Source organism: Cryptomeria japonica, chromosome 5, assembly GCF_030272615.1.
Source record: "Cryptomeria japonica chromosome 5, Sugi_1.0, whole genome shotgun sequence".
Taxonomy (NCBI): domain Eukaryota; kingdom Viridiplantae; phylum Streptophyta; class Pinopsida; order Cupressales; family Cupressaceae; genus Cryptomeria; species Cryptomeria japonica.
Window position 1 is genome coordinate 258,726,537 of NC_081409.1, and position 22,879 is coordinate 258,749,415.

The window sequence follows — 22,879 nt, forward strand, 5'->3', positions numbered from 1 at the left end:
GGTGACATCAGAGGTCATATGTACACAAGCTAGTGTCTGACTTGTATGATGAGATGGAGAAGTGTTGTGAGTGGTTTCTTGTGATGAAGAGGTAGAGTGTTATCTGAATCACTTCAACACTGGACGACAACAAAGAAACTGGTATGCTATGAGGTTGCAGAACATCAAGACTCCACTAGAAGAAGTTGCAATCATCTTGGAGGAACAGTCAGAGGAAGTCTAAAGTGGTTTTCACTCTCACAAACTAGTAGAAGAAGGAACATCCTTGATCAGGAAGAAAGGATGTATAGATGTAAGTAGAGGACATCTATGAGTGGTAACCGGTATGTAAGTCTACTAGTTATATAAGAAATGTGCTGTCATAGAGGGCCTCTCCATTGTGGAAATAAGAACACTAAGGATCTATCAGTCGGGTGTCTAGTTTGATAATTCCATCAATAAATCATATGGAAATAGATATGACAAGGAAACCAGCTGAAGTGTGGAACTGGTAAAGTGGGTTGGTCAGTAATTATCCCTTCACTGACTAGTAGTGACAAGTAGGCAATTCATTGACCTAGAGTCAACATGGCAAACCTGTGGTTGGATAAGTATAGAATGTACAATGAAGGGGTTGTTGTAGGGGTTGGTCAGCTTTAATGAAAAGTCACTCAAATCATAGGACGTGTTGTAGAAGGACAAAAGAGGGTTGAGGCTCGAGGTCTGCATGACAACTACGAGCCAGCTAAGAGATTGAGAAGATCAAGGCAATGAAGGAAACAACCCGACAAATCTTTTTGTGACTAACTGAAGGATTTACAGAGGTAGTAAAAATAAAATCACCAAGATTAAAGGGTATGATCAAGGAAACATGACTATGGCAGATATATGCTTACGGATGTCAGAAGGATCAGATCTTGCATATTTGATTGGATTTAGCTTGTCTCAAAGAAGGTGAAGAAACCCCAGCCACTTGAGTTTTGAATGTTTGTTTGGTGGGAAATCTAGGATATAAGAAAATGGCCTAAGAGATTGTTTTGCTACTGCTAAATAGTGTGAATATTGTGTTATTGCAAAGTTGTAAACTTTTGCAATTAGAGACAAGATCAGCCAAGTGCTCAATGAGAAAGAGAGAGATAATGAACCTGGTTGAAGCTCACAACTGGTTGGAGAGAAGAACCAGTAGTGACCACACCAACAGAGTGTGAAATCGGTGATTTGCAGAGAGTGTGGTGCAAGTCCAGGAGAGAAGCAATAGGTGTAAAATAGGGAGAAGAGTGAGTCGGTAGAAGAGGAGTATTTCACTGATAGAGTAAGATATATGTTAAGGTTACAAGATTCACTTGTAACATGATAATAACTTAAGTATTTGAAGTCTAAACTATGAACACTAAGTTGTAGCTCAGTGCAGGGGTTGGTGCTCCTTTGGGTTGTAGCCCATAAATCTATCAAGGGTTGTAGCTCCTTGGGTTGGTGTGCTAAACTATGTAACCATGTTTTACTATGAGGTTGGATTGGAGCAGTAGACTCCAGCAACATTACTCACCAAGGTTTTTCCCACATTGGGTTTTCCTTGTATGTACTGGTGTTATGTGATGTTTCCTTGTGTGTGTGTGCTTGAGTTGGTTTTCTGTACTAACCAATAAGTCTGCTTTATGCTTGTTTTACCTATCAGTGTCATCCATAGAAGAAAGTCTAGAAGAAAAGGTTTGAGAACCACTGATTCACACCCTCCCCCTCTTAGTGGTACATTGTGTCTAACAACACATGTGTAAACATATAATAATACTTGTACAATATAACCAAACACATGCACATATATAAAGTATAATCAAACACAAATTGTATAAAAGTATAATCTAACGTGCACATGATATAGTTTGAATACATAGCAATATAAAGTAAGTCCAATAATACAAGCTCAATATAAAGTAACTTTGAATACATAGCAATGTAAAGTAAGTATGAATGTAGCAATACACGTATTTATGAAATTATGTAGTGTATATGAAAAGATAAACACATGAGGTATAAAGTAGCAAATCAACATGCATCATGTTGGTCATAAACAAAGTGACCATCTGAGTGAGAGTCCTGATAAGAGTCTAGATGTCCAATAGACCTCTACAAAAGTAGAATTTATATTTAAATATTAAAAATATCTCTACATGTATGAATCTTATTTAAATAATCAAATAGACTAGTAAATTAAAATATACTATAATGCACATGTACATACAAAATCCATAACTAACCTATCCACTAGCAGGTGTATGTAGCATTGAAAGAATCTTGCCTACGCACACACTTTGAGCTCAAGCTAGGAGTGACATGAGGTAATTATTGTACATACACATGTATTTTAAGATTAGTTTGAATAATAAATGATTCTTATTTAAAGTTATTTATTAAATATAAAAATTACATGTACATGCTTTTAAAAATTACATGCACATACATACCTATGTATCAAGAGCTTGTATAGTTTGATCATCTCCTCTGATCATATCAACTACATCAGTCATGCTTGTATATCTCTCTCCACTTCTACGAATGACTGAGGAGTGTAAGGGGATAACTAGATGATGGAGAATCGATGAAGTGTTTGATGCTTGTAGCATATCCATAAACTAGTTTGGTTGAAACCTCGTAGTTACTCCTCAAATGAATTCAAGCCCTTGTTTGTGATATGGACCTGATCAACTCATATCTCCTCCTCTATAGAAACAAAGTGATCTGTAGGTGGGTGACCGAGAGAATATGTATAGTGATGAGAATTTTATGATTGTCCTGATGTATGCATTGATGCAGTAGCCTACATGTCTCTGAGAATCTCATCTATAATAGTAGCCAATGGTATCTAAAGTTGAGATGAAATTAAATGGTATAAATGTAGCGGGTTGTTGGATAAATACTGTGACATTAGTATATGTCTAGCACCTCCTGATATAGCTGCTACATGATCTGGCAAGGGGATGCCAACAATAACATATTAATCTAAATCTAAAGCCACCCCATGACTGGAAGATGCATCTATGGATGATCTAGAACATGGTCGACTCATCATATATCTACCCATCCTATTTGATGATATGGTGGTTGTTGATGCAATATCTCCAATCCTATCAATTACTTCTCTCTTAGAATAAATCACAACATGATCCTTTGTGGGGGTGAGGGTTGGGACTATCATAAGAAATCTCTAACAAACTTTCTCCCTACATCTGGGTGGAGCTCTATCACGCCTATGATGTACATCTTTATCAACAATTATGCCTCTTCTTGTACATAATATCTAGGAATGTTGAGGTAGTTGGGTTTCAACTTACAGTGAACCTTATCATAGACATATTGTGCAAAGTATAAGGGTATCTGGTCATTATTAGGATAACAACCATGGCCAACTAAGAAGCATGGGTAAATAAACCCTGTAACCTATGGATCAATGCACTATGTGACCTAATATGCTCTCACCTTGTTCTTCTCTTGACACTGTGGAAAACATGTCTCCTTAATAGTTTCCTTCGAGACTTCCCTCAACATGTTAGTGAAGGAATGAGGACCTCTCATCTTAGCCCTCAACCATTGATAGATAGAATCTATAACCTATGGTGAAAATGAGGTGTGGCTAACAAGATGATCCCTCAATGACTATAAGCTCCAAAAAATGGATTTGCATGTACTCTTGTACATGCAATTTGTCTATGGGTCATCTAAAATAGCTCTCAATTTCCATATCTCATGGTCACTATGATGAAATATGGTATTGATATTAGGGACAGGGTCTTGCTATGCAGATTCTACATGTGGATCCTGATTAGGAGCCAATGTATGAGGATCTGGATCATGCATAGGTACATGGGGATCCTGATCCTCCATCTATTTAAGTAGATCATAAATTTAGAATTTCTGTAAGAACACACACATGAAGTGCATTCAATTTAAAACATTAAACTAAAATAAATTAAATTAGAGAGAGAGAGAGAGATCATTAATCTTGAGCTCATTAAATTTAAATGTAAACATGAAGCTCTCCTATAGTTTAAATTTAAATAAATTATTTTAAGAGAGAGAGAGAGAGGGATATCATTTTCATGATAGAGAGAGAGATATCATTAATTAAAGAGAGAGAGATCATTGAAGATACATGTGTACTAAATTAAAACATAATTTAAAAATGAAAACACATGCTGAACAAATTAAGGAAAGAGAGCTTGAAAGACTAAATCATGTACATATATACTAATTCAAATACATTCTAAGAAAATTAAGGGACTTGAGAGAAAAAGACTAAATCACAATGTGATAAGTATGTGGTCAAATTGGGTCCTATGGGGTACATCCTAAACATTAGGATGTTATAAGGGGTCATAAGTGGTGCTAAGGGGTCACACAGGTTAGAACACATGCATGACCCCTTAGACCCACATATGACCCCTTAGGACACTATGTGATCAGTATGTGGTGAATTGGGTCCTAAGGGCTACATTGTAAACATTAGGATGTTATATGGGACCTCATAAGTGGTCATAAGGGGTCACACATGTTCTAACACATGCGTGACCTCTTAGGACACTATATGATAAATATGTGGTAAAATTGGGTCTTAAGGGTTCATGCATGTGTTGGAGCACATGCGTGACCTCTTAGGACCACATATGATCCCTTAGGACACTATGTGATCATTATGTAGTCTAATTGGGTCCCAAGGGGTACAATGTAAACATTAGGATGTTATAAGGGACCTCATAAGTGGTCCTAAGAGGTCAAATGTTATCTAACATGTGTGACCCCTTAGGACACTATGTGATCAATATGTGGTCAAATTGGGTCCTAAAGGGTACATTATAAATATTAAGATGTTATAAGGCATCATAAGGGGTCTTAAGGGCTCGCACACATGTTCTAACATGTATGTGTGACCCCTTACGACCATATTTGACACCTTAGGACACTATGTGATTATTATGTGGTCAAATTGGGTCCAAAGGGGTACATTGTGAACATTAGGATGTTATAGGGGACCTCATAAGTCATACTAAGGGGTCACGCATATTATAACACATGTGTGACCCCTTAGGACACTATGTGATCAGTATGTGGTCAAATTGGATCCTAAGGGGTACGTTGTAAATATTAAGACATTATAAGGGGTCATAAGTTGTCCTAAGGGGTTGCATATGTGTTCTACAATGTATGCGTGATCCCTTAGGACCATATATGACCCCTTACGACACTATGTGATCCTAATGGGTATTTTGTACACATTAGGATGTTATAGGAGGTCATATGTGCTACTAAGGGGTCACGCATGTGTTAGAACACGTGTGACCCCTTAGGACCACATATGACCCCTTAGGACACTATGTGATCATAAGGCATATGTTGTACACACTAGGATGTTATAAGGGGTCGTATGTGGTCCTAAGGGGTAATGCATGTGTTAGAACACATGTGTGACCCCTTTCGACCCCATATGACCCCTTAGAACACTATGTGATCCTAAGGGTATGTTGTACACACCTAGATGTTATAAGGGATCATATATGGTCATTAGGGGTCATGCATGTGTTAGAAAACATTCCAAACCCCTTAGGACCATATATGCCCCTTATCCTAAGGGGTATGTTGTATACACTAGGATGTTATAAGGGGTCATATGTGGTTCTAAGAGGTCACACATGTGTTAGAACACATGGATGACCCCTTAGGACCACATATGACCCCTTAGGACAATATGTGATCCTAAGGGGTATGTTGTACACACTAGAATGTTATAAGGAGTCATATGTGGTCTTGAGGGGTCACACATGTGTGACCTCTTAGGACCAAATATGACACCTTAGGACACTGTGTGATCCTAAGGGGTATGTTGTACACACTATGATGTTATAAGGTGTGACCCGTCAAGACCACATATGACTCCTTAGGACACTATGTGATCCTAAGGGGTATGTTGTACACACTATGATGTTATAAGGGGTCCTATGTCATCATAAGGGCTCACACATGTTAAACACATGTCTAACCCCTTAGGACCACATATGACCCCTTAGGAGACTCTAAGGGGTATTTTGTACACACAAGGTGTTAGCATTTCACAAAGGGAGATTGTTGGCATTCTAGTAAGATTGTTGGTATGAGGATATTGAGAAGGTTGTTGAAGATTGTGGATATAATTGAGAAAGGATGATTACTATCTTAATAATATTATTTTGTCATTGATGTCAAGAAATTGATTTTCTAATTCAATATGATGTTGCCATATCTTAATGAGTATGTTTTGATAAGTATAAAGATGTCAGTTAGTGACACAAAAAGAATGAAAATGAAGGGGAGTAATAAGTTATTCAATGGGCAACTATTACCGAGTTAGACAATAATGAGATTTTATTGTTTTGATTATTTTGATATCCTATATATATATGAGTATTCTAAGAATGAGAAAAGATTTCATTCATTAGATGAGTTAAGGTTTGATATTGTTCTATGTTACCGAGCATGAAGCTAGTCAGTAAACACTAAGGTTATCGATATCAGTTAAAGAAGGTAGAATATCTACCGAGTAAAGGTCCAGTATTTACCGAGTAACAACCGAGTAATAACATAATACATTGGATGGATAAAAGTATTATTAAATGAAGAATTCCAATGAGTTGGAGATGTATAGATTATTGGTATGTCATGAAAGAAGTTTGTTGAAGATCTACGACAATGAAAAATACAAGAGTTAGATCTACAATGTAGATTGAATGGTCATAACCTAGCACAAGTTCAAAGGAAGGAATACAAGTTCCAAGGCGAGATAAAACATTTTCAGATTGAAGGATACAATGAATCTAGCCAAGTTTGAAGATCTGATGGCTAAGATTGATCATGGGAAATGTGATCAAGGAGATTAAGTGGTTAGGAATTATTTATAAATAAGAAATTATTGATGAACAATAGAAGCAAGGAAATAGAAGAACAATGATACTTCAGTAGTGATCACCAAGCATAGAAGATTGAATATCTAACTAAAGTACAGATTGAGAAGCCCAACAAGGAGCTAGATAAGTCTTATGACAAGATTATTCTTAGCATATAGAGTCTGCTTTAGCATTTCAGATGTGAAGTTGCAGATATATTTTATACTGTTATTTATTTTGTAAGTGATAGGAAATCTCTTAACCAAGTGAACCTAATAGTCTTATTTGTAAATCCTTTAGCAAGGTGACATTCTGAATGAGTGTTTGAAATCCTTTGAAAAAGTCACTTCTAACAAGTCTGAGGGAAATCCCTTAACTAGGTCACACCTAGCAATGTGTTTATGTAATTTGTAACAGGATTGGCTTTTAACCGAGCATACTCTAGAAGGGTATATTTCTTAATGGGTCCAAAATCCCACTATGGTTTTTCCCTATTTGGGTTTCCACGTTAAATCTAGTGTTTAATGTGTTATGATGTTTTAAGTGCATCTATTTATGAGTTTGAATGATTTACAGTCATAGTTGCATATCAGTAAAGGCTACCAAGGTTGAATCTGATGAATACATTAAGTATTAAGTTTTTATGATTCACGCCCCCCCCCCCCCCCCCTTATCTTACTAACAATTGGTATCAGAACTTTGGAATCTGAAAGAAAAGTTTAAAGGTACTTGAAGCAAGATCTAAAGATGTATAAAAGGGATGCACCAAAGCAGAAACAAGTCTAGTTTCTCCACATGGTAGAAAAGGATGAAGCTGCACTTATCAGGAATTAGAGAATATGCAATATATTATCTGGAGAATGATTACAATGCACCTAACACCTACCCGATGACAATGGAAGAGATAAAGGAAAAGCAAGAGCATATTCAAGCAATGATTGAAATAACATTTGCATTAACCGACTCAGAGTTTAATGATCTAGAAGGCTGCACTGATGCCAAAGCAATGTGGAACAAGCTTATATTTGTGTATGGTGGTAATGAACATGTTCATAGAGAAAAAGTAGATAGTCTAAGAGGTCAACTTGAATCCATGAGAATGAATGAAGGTGAGAACATAACCCAATACAGTACAAGGTTAAAGAAAACTATCAATCAAATCAAAGGAGCAGGAGGAACTATTGAAGAAAAGGATGTAACAAGTAAGTTGCTCAGAACACTTTTACCTACTTATTCCATTCAAGTCTTTAAGACCAGTGAATTAAGGTCTGTACCAAACATGCCAGTCTCTTTGGATGCTACTATCAGTAAGCTACATGCATTTGAGTTAAGTAATTTTGATAACAGTGGGTCTTCGGTAAATAAAGTTGAATCTGCATCCAGTTCTTTTCATCTTGGTGAATCTGATGATTACAATGATAGAATGTATAAGTATATTGAAGGAAATCATAGTGGAGCAAGTGAGAGATTTTGCAAAAACATGGAAGAGGTACACAAACTATATGAGGAAATCAGAAAGCAAGAATAGTTTGAAGCATTATTAGTCAGAAGGTTACCAAGAGGCAAAGGTAAGTATAAAGGAAAGTTACCTTTAAAATGTTTTAACTATGATAGAATAAGACATATGGCTTCTAACTGTCCTAACAAAGAATCTAGTGAAAAGAGAGAATACCGAGATGACAGATAGAAAGAAAACCGATATAGAAGACAACAAGACTTCAGAAGGAGAGATAGAAAGACATGCCTAGTAGCTGATGAGGAATCCAACGATGACAAATCTGATGGGACTGAGATAGAGGAAGTTGTATATGTGGCTATCAAAGATGGATCAAATGAAGAAAGGTATAAGGAAAAAGCCTTGATATCTCACATAAATAAAAATGATTCTTGGATTGTAGATAGTGGATGCTCACATCACATGACAGGTGATAAACACAAGTTTGTTAAATTAGAAGACTATGATGGAGGTTATGTAAGATTTGGTAATGATGCACCATGTCTAGCGAAAGGTAAAGGTTCTATCACACTTCTTGATAATGATAAATATGATGATGTATATTGGGTTGAAGGTTTGAAATACAATTTTTTGAGTGTAGCACAACTAAATAATACAGGATACCAAATAGAATTTTAGAAGGAAGTGTCAAAGTTCATGACAAACATGGAAAGCTGGCTACTACCTAGACACAAACAAAAGGTAGTACATTTCATCTTGACTCAACTCAAAACAATTGTCTGTATGCTAAAATAGAAGATACCTAGTTATGACATAAAAGGTTTTGTCATGTAAATTTTGATAACCTGATCAAAATAAGTAAGAAGCACCAAGTAAGAGGTCTATCGACCTTGGAAAAACCTGAGAATGCAATATGCCAAGGATGCCACATGGGTAAGATGACAAAGTAAAGCTTTATAAGTAAGTCCTACACTTCTAATGGAATTTTAGATCTTGTGCACACTGATCTCTGTGGTCCTATGAAATTTCAAAGTTATTATGGTGATAATTACTTTATATTATTTGTGGATGATTACTCAAGGATGATGTCAGTTATGTTTTTAAAAGAAAAAACAGAAGCCTTTCAAATGTTCAAATGGTACAAGGCTAGAGTTGAAAAAGAAATAGGAAGACAGTTGAATGTCTAAGATCTGACAGAGGAGGAGAATTTATTTCTAATGAATTTAACCTATTTTGCAATGATCATGGTATAAAGAGACAAGTATCTGCACTGAGAACACCTCAGCAAAATAGGATAGCTAAAAGAAGAAAAAGAACAATTGTAGATTATGCCAGAACCCTGATGATAGAAAAGAGGGTACCTCAAACATTTTGGAGAGAAGTGATCAGCACTATAGTTTACACCTTGAACTGAGTACAATTGAAGAAAGGAAATTTGAAGACACCATATGAAATCTGGTATGACAAGAAACCTAATGTAAGTTACTTTAAAATATTTGGAAGTAGATGTTATGTTCACAAAGATGACAGAAATGGACGTTTGATTAGAAAAGTGAGGAAGGAACATTTCTTGGTTATTCTTCTAGAAGTAAAGCATTTAAATGTCTGATCAAATCATCTAACAAAATAGTGGAAAGTGCAAATGTGAAAATTGATGAATTTGTAGAAATAAATGATGAAGGAAATTCCAAAGAACCAAAAGATTATGAAGAGTTTGTATATGTTCAACCGAAAAGTCCTATCGAGAAAGTTGATGAAGAAGATCATACAGAGCCTACCGAGCCTATATTAGCCAAGTATGTCAGAAGAAATCATGCATCAAGTCAAATTATAGGAGATAAGGATTATCCAATGATGATAAGGAACAAATTGATACAAAACACATGTCTGATATCTGAATTTGAATCGAGAATAGTAAAAGAGGCATTTAGTAATGAAGATTGGGTAAATGCTATGATAGAAGAGATTGAACAAATCAAGAAGAATGAAACATGGACACTGGTCCCAAGACCAAAAGAGAAAAATGTGATCGGTACAAAGTGGATTTTCAGAAACAAGCTAAATGAAAAAGGAGAGGTCATTCGGAATAAAGCAAGACTAGTTTGCAAAGGTTATGCTCAAGAAGAAGGAATAGATTATGGTGAGACTTTTGCACCTATGGCAAGACTTGAAGGAGTGAGAACATTGTTGACATATGCTGCTTACACAAATTTTAAGGTATATCAAATGGATGTTAAATCTACATTTTTAAATGGTATACTAGAAGAAGAAGTTTATATTGAACAACTTGAAGGATTTATTGAAGACAAGAATAAAGATCGGGTATGTAAGTTGAACAAAGATTTATATGGTCCAAAGCAAGAATCTAGAGCATGGTATGAAGGACTGCACTCTTACTTAATCAAGATTGGATTTATAAGGACAACTGAAAACAACAACATGTATATGAAGAATGATGAAGACAATGGAATACTACTTTCAGCCATATTTGTTGATGATATTATTTTTTGTGGAAATGACTCTTTATGCAAAAACTTTAGAAATGAAATGTGCAAAGAATTTGAGATATCATGAATCAGTGAAATAAAGTATTTTATAGGTTTACAGATACTGCAAATGAAAAATGAGATTTTCATTACTCAATCCAAGTATGTAAAGGAAATCTTCAAGAAATTTGGAATGGAGGATTCTAAACCTATAAGTATTCCTATGACTACCAATTGTAAACTATCAAAGAGTGACGAATCTGCATTTGTTGATGAGACACTTTACCAATCTATGATTGAAAAGTTGCAATATGTGGTTCATAGTAGGCCGGATATAGCACATGCAATAGGTATAGTTGCAATATTTTTTGCAAATCCCAAAGAAACCCATATGACAGCAATCAAGAGAATTTTTAGATACTTAAGAGGCACTAAAGATTATAGTTTAGTGTATAAAAAGAGGAATGATTTTGATTTAAAAGTCTACACTGATGCTGATTGGGTAGGGAACATTGATGATAGGAAAAGCACAAGCAGTGGAGCTTTCTTTCTGGGAGACAGACTAGTAAGTTGGCTTAGCAAGAAACAAGGATGCATTTCATAGTCAACAGCTGAAGCTGAATATGTCATTGGAGCATTGAATTGCATCAATATAGCATGGATCAAACAATTGTTGGAAGGTATGAATGAGAAAGTTACCGAGCCAGTAACTATATTCTATGATAATACTAGTGCCATTAACATTTCAAAGAATCTGGTAATGCATTCTAAGACAAAGCATATCTCTATAAAGTATCATTATCTCAGAGAAGAAGTTCAAGAGAAGAAAGTTGCACTAGAATATATTAGTTCAAAGGAACAAATAGCAGACATTTTCACAAAGTCACTACTAAAGGACACTTTTGAGTATCTCAGAAGTAAGTTAGGGGTCCTACCCCTATCTAGTACTCACTGACAGAGTTCGGTGAAAGAATCAATTCTATGAATCTACAAATTAACTATTAATGAGTTGATGCTGATTTACACACTTTAGGAGGTTACCTAAAGTTGTGCAGGCAATAGTGATTGAAGACAAGTTGCTCTGACCGAGACAGAGATGATACATTTTTATTTTCAGCAAGCAAATTACTTCATAGCAGAAGGAATCATGAATTACTTTTACTTTTTGGCATTGTTGTCAATGGGGGAGAAGACTAATTAGTGAAGATTAATAGGTGAAGATGGGAGAAGACTAATGACTGGGGGAGTATTCAAGGATAACAGGAGAAGATTAACAACAATCCAAATCCGAATCAATTAAAATAAAATCAAGTTGGTTTTGCCATCAATTCCAAAGGGGGAGATTGATAGCATTTCACAAAGGGAGATTGTTGGCATTCTAGTAAGTTTGTTGGTATGAGGATATTGAGAAGGTTGTTATCTTAATAATATTTTTTTGTCATTGATGTCAAGAAATTGATTTTCTAATTCAGTATGATGTTGCCATATCTTAATGAGTATGTTTTGATGAGTATAAAGATGTTGGTAAGTGACATAGAAAGAATCAAAATGAAGGGGAGTAATAAGTTATTGAATGGGAAACTATTACCAAGTTAGACAATGATGAGATTTTGTTGTTTTCATTATTTTGATATCCTATATATATATATGAGTATTCTAAGAATGAGAAAAGATTCCATTCATTAGATGAGTTAAGGTTTGATATTGTTCTATGTTACTGAGCATGAAGCTAGTCGGTAAACACTAAGGTTATCAATATCAATTAAAGAAGGCAGAATATCTACCAAGTAAAGGTTCAGTATTTACCGAGTAACAACCAAGTAATAAAAAAATGCATTGGATGGACAAAAACATTATTTTTCCTTCAAAAAGACTCAGTTTCAACTTTAGCTTTGAATATCTTGAGTTTCTCAAATGCTTTTGATTTTTCCTTGAAAAAGACAACCCACATCATTCTGGAATAATCATCAATCAAAAACATAAATTAGCTATCACCCTCCACACTTCTAACATTTGTAGGTCCACATAGTTTAGTATGCACAAGATCTAACAATCAATTTTATGTGTACCATTTTCTCTTGAAAGACATTCTTGTTTGCTTACCGAATTGACATTCCTTATATACTGGATTAATAGGTTTGACAATCTTAGGTATATCCCTAGCAACTTGTGTAGAATTGATCTTGATCAATGGATCAAAGTTTACATGACACATTATTCTATGCCACAACCAACTCTCATCTATCTTAGCAATTAAACAAATTTTCTCACTAGCATTCAAAAGAAAATGTTACCTTCAATCTTAGTTCTAGATGAAATCTCTATACTAGAGGCATTCAAGATCTTGCATTTACCATCTTTGAATTGTAGATCATAACCTTTATCAACCATGTATCCAACACTCAAAAGATTTCTTTTCAAACCTTCAATGTACAAAACATCATCAGTGTTATGCTTACCATCAAAAGAAATAGAACTTCTCCTGTAGATTACACAAGCTTTGTCATCTCCAAATATAACTATCCCAACATCATACATTTCCTTGCTTACAAATTTTCTTTTGTTACTAGTCATATGATGTGAACAACTATTGTCAATCACCCATTCTCTTTTTCCTTCTACCTTAGTGGTCAAATCTTTTTCCTAAATAGAGCAGCTAGTGGAATCAATAGGCACAGGTTTATCTTATTTGATGACGATAAACAAAACTTCATCTCCTTCTGATTCATCATCTGTAACACCTTCATCTATAGCATAATAATAGTTCTTCTGGTTCCTAAATTTTTGGTTAGACTTATAATCCTTATCATACATTTCATTCTTCTCATATCTATCATTTCTATCAAACTTATCAAAATTATCATTTTTGTCATACTTAGCTATTTTCTCCGGACATCTAGAAGAAAAAATTCCTATCTTATTATAGTAAAAATATTTAAAGGTGAATTTCCATCATACTTATCGACACCTTTAGGCAATCTATAGGAGATCAATGCTTCAAGCTCATCAAACTATGTTTCTTGCTCTGCTATCTTTCTCCTATCTCTTTCATATCTGGATATCTTGCAATCATTAGGATCATATTTCTGCTTACCAAAAATTGATGTTGAGGCTTTGAATGCTATCTCAGACTTTCAATGTGATTCTCCAAATTCTCTTAACTCAAATGCAGCGATTTTTTGAGCCAATACATCTCTTGTCACTGTAGTTATACTCCATATCTCATCAATAGCAACAACATTATGTTTATAAGCAGGAGGCAAATATTTTAGAACCTTATCAATAATTTCATCTTCTTTAATCTTTCCACTGACAAATATGATACCAAGGACAAGTGCATTCACCTTAGCCATGTATGAATGTATATACTCATCATCTCCCATCTTCAATATCTCATACTTTCTTTTAATCTTTGCAAATTAGAAACTTTCACTTGACTATCACCTTCATACATGATCTCAAGCTTGACCCAAATCTCATGTGTGATATGAAGTTCCAAAAAATTTATCATTTTAGAATTAGTTAGGGCACTAAGTAATGCTTCCTTTGCTCTGATGTTATATTCAACTTCCTTAACCTCATTAGGAGTGGATGATCCATTTTGAGGAACAACATAGGCATTCTTAGTAATCTTTTAATAGTCTTCTCTAACACATTTGAAATCCACCTCCATCCATTTCTTCCATATAGTATAGTTGCTTCCATTAAACCTTAGATTGTCCTTCTTGAAGAGAATATCTTGAGCAGCCATCTCGGATCTCCTCAAGCAATTAAGCTTCTACCGAAGGATCTAGTTGTGATACCAATTATTAGCAGCAATCAGGCAAGAATACTAAGAGGGAGGGGGGTTGAATCAGTCTTCACCAAATCTCAACAAATTAAACTTCAAGACATAAACTAATAAACCACAACAATAATAGATAAGCAAATTAATAGCATAACACACAACACCAAAAATTTTCACATGCAAAACTAGATTAAGGGAAAAACCATGGTGGGAACCTACCTAGAATAATATTATATTCTATAGTACTATGTGAAAATATTACAATGGGGAATGCACATGCATTCAAGAACACTGCCTAGAGATCACACTGACTTACAATATGATTTGGACTACAATCTGGAAGGAACGAACTAAAATAATAACATCTACAAATACTTGATGATAGTTCCAATCAAGCACAATTGTCTTCTCTACAACACCAAACACACCTCAACACTTTACTGAATGATATATCATTTTTTGCACAATCACCTCTCTTTGATAATGTAGACACATTACTGACACCTAAATTACATAAGTATATCATCTATATATACAAATTATAAACCTTGATAACAAGGTCAGCTAAACCCTCAATCCTCAGCTAATAATTACAAAAATTACATTAAACGATACAAAGATAAACCACTAGACTAATATTATGATTTACATTACATGGCATGGACCTAATTAAAATTCCCAAACAATTACATCCACCAAAAATCCCACCAAGATCAACTGTAGCATGCTACACCACCAAAAATACTTCATAACACGCAAACTATCTTCAGTTCATAGAAATCACCAAAAACTCGCACAATGATCAATGCAAATAGCCAAAACAAATAGGACATGACTAGGAAACACCATCAAGCACATTATACTCATCTAGAACAATTGCACTGACACCTTTTTTCAAATCTTCATCAATCAACATCTCAAAAGCAAAAGAACACAACCAATCATCAACTGTCACAAGGAAGGATAACTTGTAGATTACCAAATTGTGGACCATCTAAAATTAAGATATGCAAGAAAATCTTAAATAATAATCCAAAATCTCAGCACAATATCTAATCACACTAGAATATATCGAAGGGAATATCAGATTCTGCAAAACATTGATCAACAAAACAAAACTACAAAATCGCACCAGAAACCCTTTCCAAACTCACTAGAATAACTCACAAGAATATGTTGACATCAATGACAATAACATACCCTAGAAGCACCAATGAAAAACAAAATCTAACACAACCCTCTTTCAATGTAATTTAGTTAATTAGGCTATTTAGTGGATTTACTTAGTAAAACCCTAATTCCTAATTTTGCATACATTGCACATGGTGATAATCTTAGTGAAAGATTATAAAGGTGAAAACCATTAAAACAATGGATACATAAACATTACAAATTATGGGAGATATTTGATCTTTAGAAATTGATGCGCACATGTCTTCTAGGATATTGTACAAAATTGTCTAGAACCTTAGGTTTTCTTGAAAAGAGGACCAAATTTTTAAACCTGTCAACTAAGATGTTTTCCTCCTAGTAGGTGTGAGATAAGAAGTACCTCTAAAGTTAAGATAAATTGTGGTAGGCATTGAATACAAGGTCTCTAATGAGCTAGTCTAGAAAGATCTCAACATCATGATGACTTTTTTAGACTTACCTTAGATTATGATTTTCTTAAATCCGTTCTCCTTTTCTAATAATATACTATGAGGAAATGCAACCACCTCAGCAAAGTATGAAGTCTAAAAATTTAGGTCAAACATGTAGTCATGAATTATTCTACCTTTCTCATCCCTTATGTTTCCTCTCCCTCTCACCTAACCTAGATTATTTTTAGAATAAGAGACAAAATTTAATTTTATCTCACTACTATTAGGGGCCCATCATATTGTCATTCTATATACTATAGTAATAGAGGTTAAATTGGAGAGATTATCTAAGATGTCACATTTTTAAAGTGATGATGATGTCAAGGGAGGAGAGTGGTCTCCTTGTTTTGTCATAAAGGAAGCAGTTTATATTGTCCATTATGTCATGAATGATAATTTGGACTAAATAATTACATGGTTTCTTCTTATATTTGAAGACCCTATTGTTACATTCTTCGATAAACCTCAACCCACATGGAGGATAGCCTACCACTAGAGTTCAACAAGTAAATGGTGTGAGAATGGTGGAGTTAAACAACCAAAATTTTACTCTAGCTCTTTATGCTAGACCCAAGCTAGAGAGTATGAGTCCATAATACTCTACCTTACATTCCAAGAATACTTACAATGGATCAAAAATGATTAATCTCTTATAATTTCATAGTTCTTATAAGTATTCTACTGATTTTTTATATTTTTTGAAATCTTTATGAGACCATAGTTCTAGGAGACATTATATCAAATAGATCACCACCATTTTTTATGGTTCAACAAGTAAATGGTGTGAGAATGGTCAAAGGTAAATCTTATAAAATGCAATTTCTATCATTCTCGTAGAGTAATATTTTGTACCTTCTTGAAGAAATTCCTATTCAAAGTTTACACTATAATATATCCTTAAATACTCCCTAAATGTGTAAGTAGTATCCATATAGCTATTGACCCAATTGTGTTGATTTTTTTATCAAACTATACTTGAAATATTATAGACGATTGAATAGAAGAGGTTGAGTATTCATTAACTTGGACTTTGATTAGAGTCTTAAGCCCTAACTAGTAAATATGATGAAATACAGAAATAAATTATCATAATAGTGTATTACTTAATAAATAACTTAATAATAAATAAAGTGGGGTTTTTAATGGTATAGGTCTTGACTATTTTGTCAAAATACATCCTATTCTACATTGAGGGATTTATTTCAAGTGTTTCATCATAAGAGATCAAATATTATTTGATTAACTAGCTTACAATTTAATTTTTTTATTATTAAAAACTATAATTATCTACCATTCTATTCTGTTTTTATATATTATCTTTAAATTTGAATAACACTAATATATGTACAACCTTTAAATAGAGTAAATAAAGGAATCATGTATGATGGATGTCATTATATTCATTAATTTTTTAATATTGTGGAAAGTGTTAGGGATAAAAAAGTATATTTTGTTTAAAGATTAGTATTAAGGTGAAATAATATAACCAAAATAGATGGATTTAATACTAAATTATTACAAAATATCTTGATTAACTATAAGTTCAAAACATCTTCCTCATTATTATAAAGGATTTCAATTAACTACTTTTTATCTTAATCAAGTCAATAAGTTGAAATTTTCCAAATAGTTCTTGATACAGGCTATCATTATGGGTAAACTACTAGATATTTTCAGTTCAAAGTTAATTTCTCTTCATATTAAATTAGTCTTTGATGGTTGAAATATAATTATGTTGGATTTTAACTATTATGATAATAGATATGCCCTATTATATTTTGAAAGATTTATAAAATGATATGTTATAAATAGATACAAGTATTGAGTATCAATAGAAGGTACACATCTCGCAATTAAGACATGAAATAATTAAAATGCCTAGTCTATCTTCCAAAATAGTGTGTGACACTAATCATTTTTATTTTTAAAAATTATAAAATCACATTTTTAGTTTTAATAAGGTATACTGTGTCATTAGTTATGTTGGGTGAATATTTTGTCACTAGCGTACCAATGACAGAATATATAATTCACACACAACTATGTTGATAAATTAATCTCTCCTCTCAACAAGGGGAGGTTCCCTTTGAAATTTCTTCTTTAATTAACAATAAACTAAAATCCATGGGTATGTTTCGAGCATATAACTCTCTTTTTTCAGAGTTTATGTATTCTCCCTCCACTTTGTTACAATTCTCTATCACTTAATACTTAAAGAAATGAACAAACTAATTCGAACAATTACATCAAAACCTATAATCAAGAAGCACAAAGTCTTTCTTGAATGTAATTCCAACTAAGCTAATTATTACAAATGATAAGAAATTTAACTTGCAGCTCAAAGTCTTCAAGTGTCAATTCCCAATTCCTTAAACTAGAAGTAATAGAAGCAATACAAAGCCTACCACTAATCACTTAACATCATAAAATTTCCCAAATAATTTGTTAGCTCAAAGTCTACTCAACACACTTGGAAATCTCTTTTAATAACATAGACAAATTTGCCAACAAGATTCTAATATATATAAGAACGATTGTGATAACTAAACATGGGAGTAATTCCAATCACAACCACAATCTTCTACTCACTTAAAGTTGAGGTCTAATGCATTGCTTTCTTATATTACTTTGAATCCAATTTTACATCCAAAAATCTCAAAGTCTTATTTGGCACAAAATTTTAGTAGAGTTTTGCTAAGCATATTAAAAGATAAATATTTACAAATGAGGCTCCTCTATATATAGGAGAGAAAAGGAGAAAAAGGTGGGTACAATTGACTAATTCAATTGCACAGTCCTACTAGACTACAACTACAACATCAAGAGAACATACAGTTGCGAGAAAACTTACAACATCTAAAAATGCAACTACATTAAAAATGCGTCTACATGAAAAACTAAGTGTCAAAAAGGGGACACTTTATTCATCTTTATCCTCCTCATTAGATTTAAATACTAAAAATTTAGCCAAGATGGATTTTATCTTAGCTTCATTTGGTAGGGTGGTGGAACTTGATATGGCATTGATCCAGAATATAGCCTCATGGGTCTTCACATTCTACTTCTTTCCATCCTTAGCAAAGAGGCAAGCAACTCTAAACCAACCTATATTTCAAGAAGTTTATCAAAGTTATTCAGAGTGAAGTCTTTCTCTACCCAATGTGAGATTAGAGAGTGGAATTCCTGGATGAGGGTATCACTTAAGACCAATTGTTGATTATCCTTACCATATAGGAAGCAAGGGATATCAACTATTCTTGCTGAAATTTGATCAATATCATTATCACAACTCTTGATCTCACCTTCAAGATCAGTGACCATATGCTTGATTAATTCATTCATGTGTGCTAGTAAAGACAAAACTTGAACATACTTTCCTCTTGTTTCTAGCACTTTATTATCGACAAGAAAATCAATGTCAAAGTTCTGCATCTTTTTCAACACCTACATGTTTCTTTTGTTCTCATCCATCTCTTGTGTGAAAGTGGTTTTGATTCCTTGTATTTGACTTCACATGATTTGAAAGTCTTTCAATAGCTTGATAGTTGAATCTAGGAGGGGGGAGCCTTCATTTTCAACCTTTCAATCCATGGATCCACCACTTGACCCTTAACCCCCATTTGTTTCTTTTCAATGTTGTTGTATCAATGGATGAAACAATGGGTTCTACCTATTGTGAAGTCTAGGTCACCTTGATCAAAACATTAGTTATTTGCTCACACTTTTCCTTGAATTTCATCTTTTCATCCCACTCTTCATCTAGTCTTCTCATGCTAGCTTCATTTGTAGCTCTTGAGTCCCACTTCACGCTCTCATGAGTTTCTTCCCCAAGATCAACAGTTCAAACTATATAATTTGCATCTTGGATGTTTTCTTTGGTCTTACCTACTGCTCGCACAATCACTTCACCATATTTTCTCTTACTTATAGGATCAACGAGCACTCTTGATATTGTCTTGGGATTTCTGGCTACCTTAGCCTTTGAAGGAGATAACTGTTCAAAGTTGAAGTCATCTGGTGAGACAACTCACTTCTTCCTTTTTGGTGCTACTATGTCCAACCAAGGAGGAAAGAATGATTGTGTGGTTGAAGTAGTGACCTCTACTTGTATAACTATAGACAAACTAGTAGGTGGTTGACTGGAAGATACCGTTGTTGCTGATGTTCCCACGTGTACTAAGGCCATTGTAATAAAAGGCATCATAGAAGTGGTTGAAATTAGAATTGTAGAAACTGATACTTGTGGTGGTGGTGGCATAAAAGTTGGTAAGACATTAACCGTTCCAACTATTATATCTACTAGTGTCATTAATGTAACAACAAAAGTTATTGTTGCAAAAATGACAATTGTGCTCACTAGGGGTGGATTTTCTGTGGTGGTAGTAGAATTTGATAGATTCACTACCTGTTTCTCTTAAGTAACTTGTTCCATATCTTCATTAAAATCCAACATCAATGAATCAATCATGGAAGTTGGAATGTCATCAAAGCTAGGAATGCTAGAAAGAGTAACAAATTATTCATTGCCCCCTTCTTGACCTTGTTCATCATCCAACTCAACATCTTCTCTTTCTTCATCATGTTCTTGCACCTCTTCATCAAAATCAAAATTAATAGAATAAATCACAACATAGTTTGATGATGATGTCTGAGAGGTGCTAGGGGTAGAGCTTTCCCCTTGTTCCTGTTCTTCTATAACATGAGGAATTTCTCCCTCTTCCTTTTCTTGTTCTTCTTCCTCGTTTTGATTGGGTCATTTGGCTGATTCTTGTTGCATGACCGTGGAGGAGGATTTCCCTTTCTTGAGGCCTTTAAGTGTGAACTTGAATTTTGGTGCTTTCCATTAGAGTTTGTTGGTGAAACTGGTAGTGGGGGTGCCTGGGCATCCTCTTTATTCTTGGTTTTTAATTCTAAATTCTTCCCCAATATACCATCATTTTCTTCTTCATCGAAACTAGCAGGAAGTGATTTCATCCAGATTCGCTTTTTCAATAGTAATTGGTATTAGCCATAATAGGTACAAACCTCTTTGAAATTGACTTGCTCTATTTCTTTGACCATTGAATTGGAAGAAAGGGAGTATAAAAAATTTTCCACTCATAGTAGATAGGGTCCACTATATCATTTGTATCCTCCATGGTGTCTGGAATCTTAGCCAAGTCCAAGTTCTTTATCTACTCTAATGTAAGATGACTATAGTCCATCCTTATCACATCTTCATCATTTTTACAATCGGCCCAAACATATTGAAGCCTATATACATGTACATAACTCTTGATTTTGCTCCTCATGTTGCAAAAAATAAAAGTTCTCACGAGCTTTAAACCTTCTCATTGTGACCCATAACATTTCATTCTCCATATTATTGGCCTTGATCATGGTAAAAACTAAATATCAACCAATAGACAAGCCATTTGAGACCTGTCTTATGAGCAGAAGCTTGTCTGGCATGTATATGTACCAATTGATGACATAGTTCCATGAGGACAATCTTATCCGATGGATATCGAGGCAACATGAATGGTTCACCTGTGAAGCATCCAATGCAAATATATGTAAAAGTAGGGAATTGTAAGAATACACAACCAAAAGAAGACACCAAGTCATATGTTTCTTTTGAAATTATCTCCTTGTGCATATTCTTGTTGAACAAACATCTCCACACTACGAAGAAAACATCATTGACTCTTTGGAAATAAGATCCCTTATTATTTATGGTTAACTAATCATAATAATCCCAAATAGGTAACAACCTTCTATCTCCTTTTGTAGACAAGCCTGGATATTGCCTCATTAAGGTGACTACATACACAAGATATGAAGTCTTATAAAATTTCAATGATGTTTTGACTTCCTTTAACTGAATACAGAGAGCATCACTAATTTTCTCCCCCCATTCAATCTTGGTTGTTCCTTTTCTAATGACCTGTAGTAACACATCCACTCTTGGAAGTAGTGGGAGTCTCTCAAACCTTTAACCCATGCAAGCATTGTAACCATGTCATTGTACTCTAACTTCTATGAAAGTACTTAGGCCATCTAGTGAGAGTTGATTCACACGAAGTGGATAAAAACATGACATTGATTGTTTTCTTGCACTTATCTGTGTGCTTCTCATAGTATGCTTGTGCACTTTCCATAGTTATATCAAAAGCCTCAACTTCCTTTAGACCTTTGAAAAGACTATTGAAAAATACACTATCGAGTTTCATCACCACATTATTATCAGCATCTTTCACCTGACGAGTGTTTGAGTTGAAGTGTTCTCCCATGACCAATACAAATTCTTGGTCACAAGCTACAACAGGAAAAGATGCATGCTTGTACAATTCTGACATTATCAAATTTGTCATATGAGATGGAGCTTTCTTCCATCTATTTGCAAACTCCTTCATATCCACATGCCCAATTTTAGTATCTCTGATCTCTGCCACATTAGAGTCTACCGAGCTTTTAGGGAACATATTCAAGTACTTATCATACTTGTACTTCATCTTTTTGTACAAAGGTTTGCTAGGTGATAGTTCTGTGTGATTGGGAGAGGCTTTTGACTTGCTTGCAGATGACTTGGACATTTGCAAAGATGCTACAAAGAACATGTTTTTTAGGCCCATAATCAG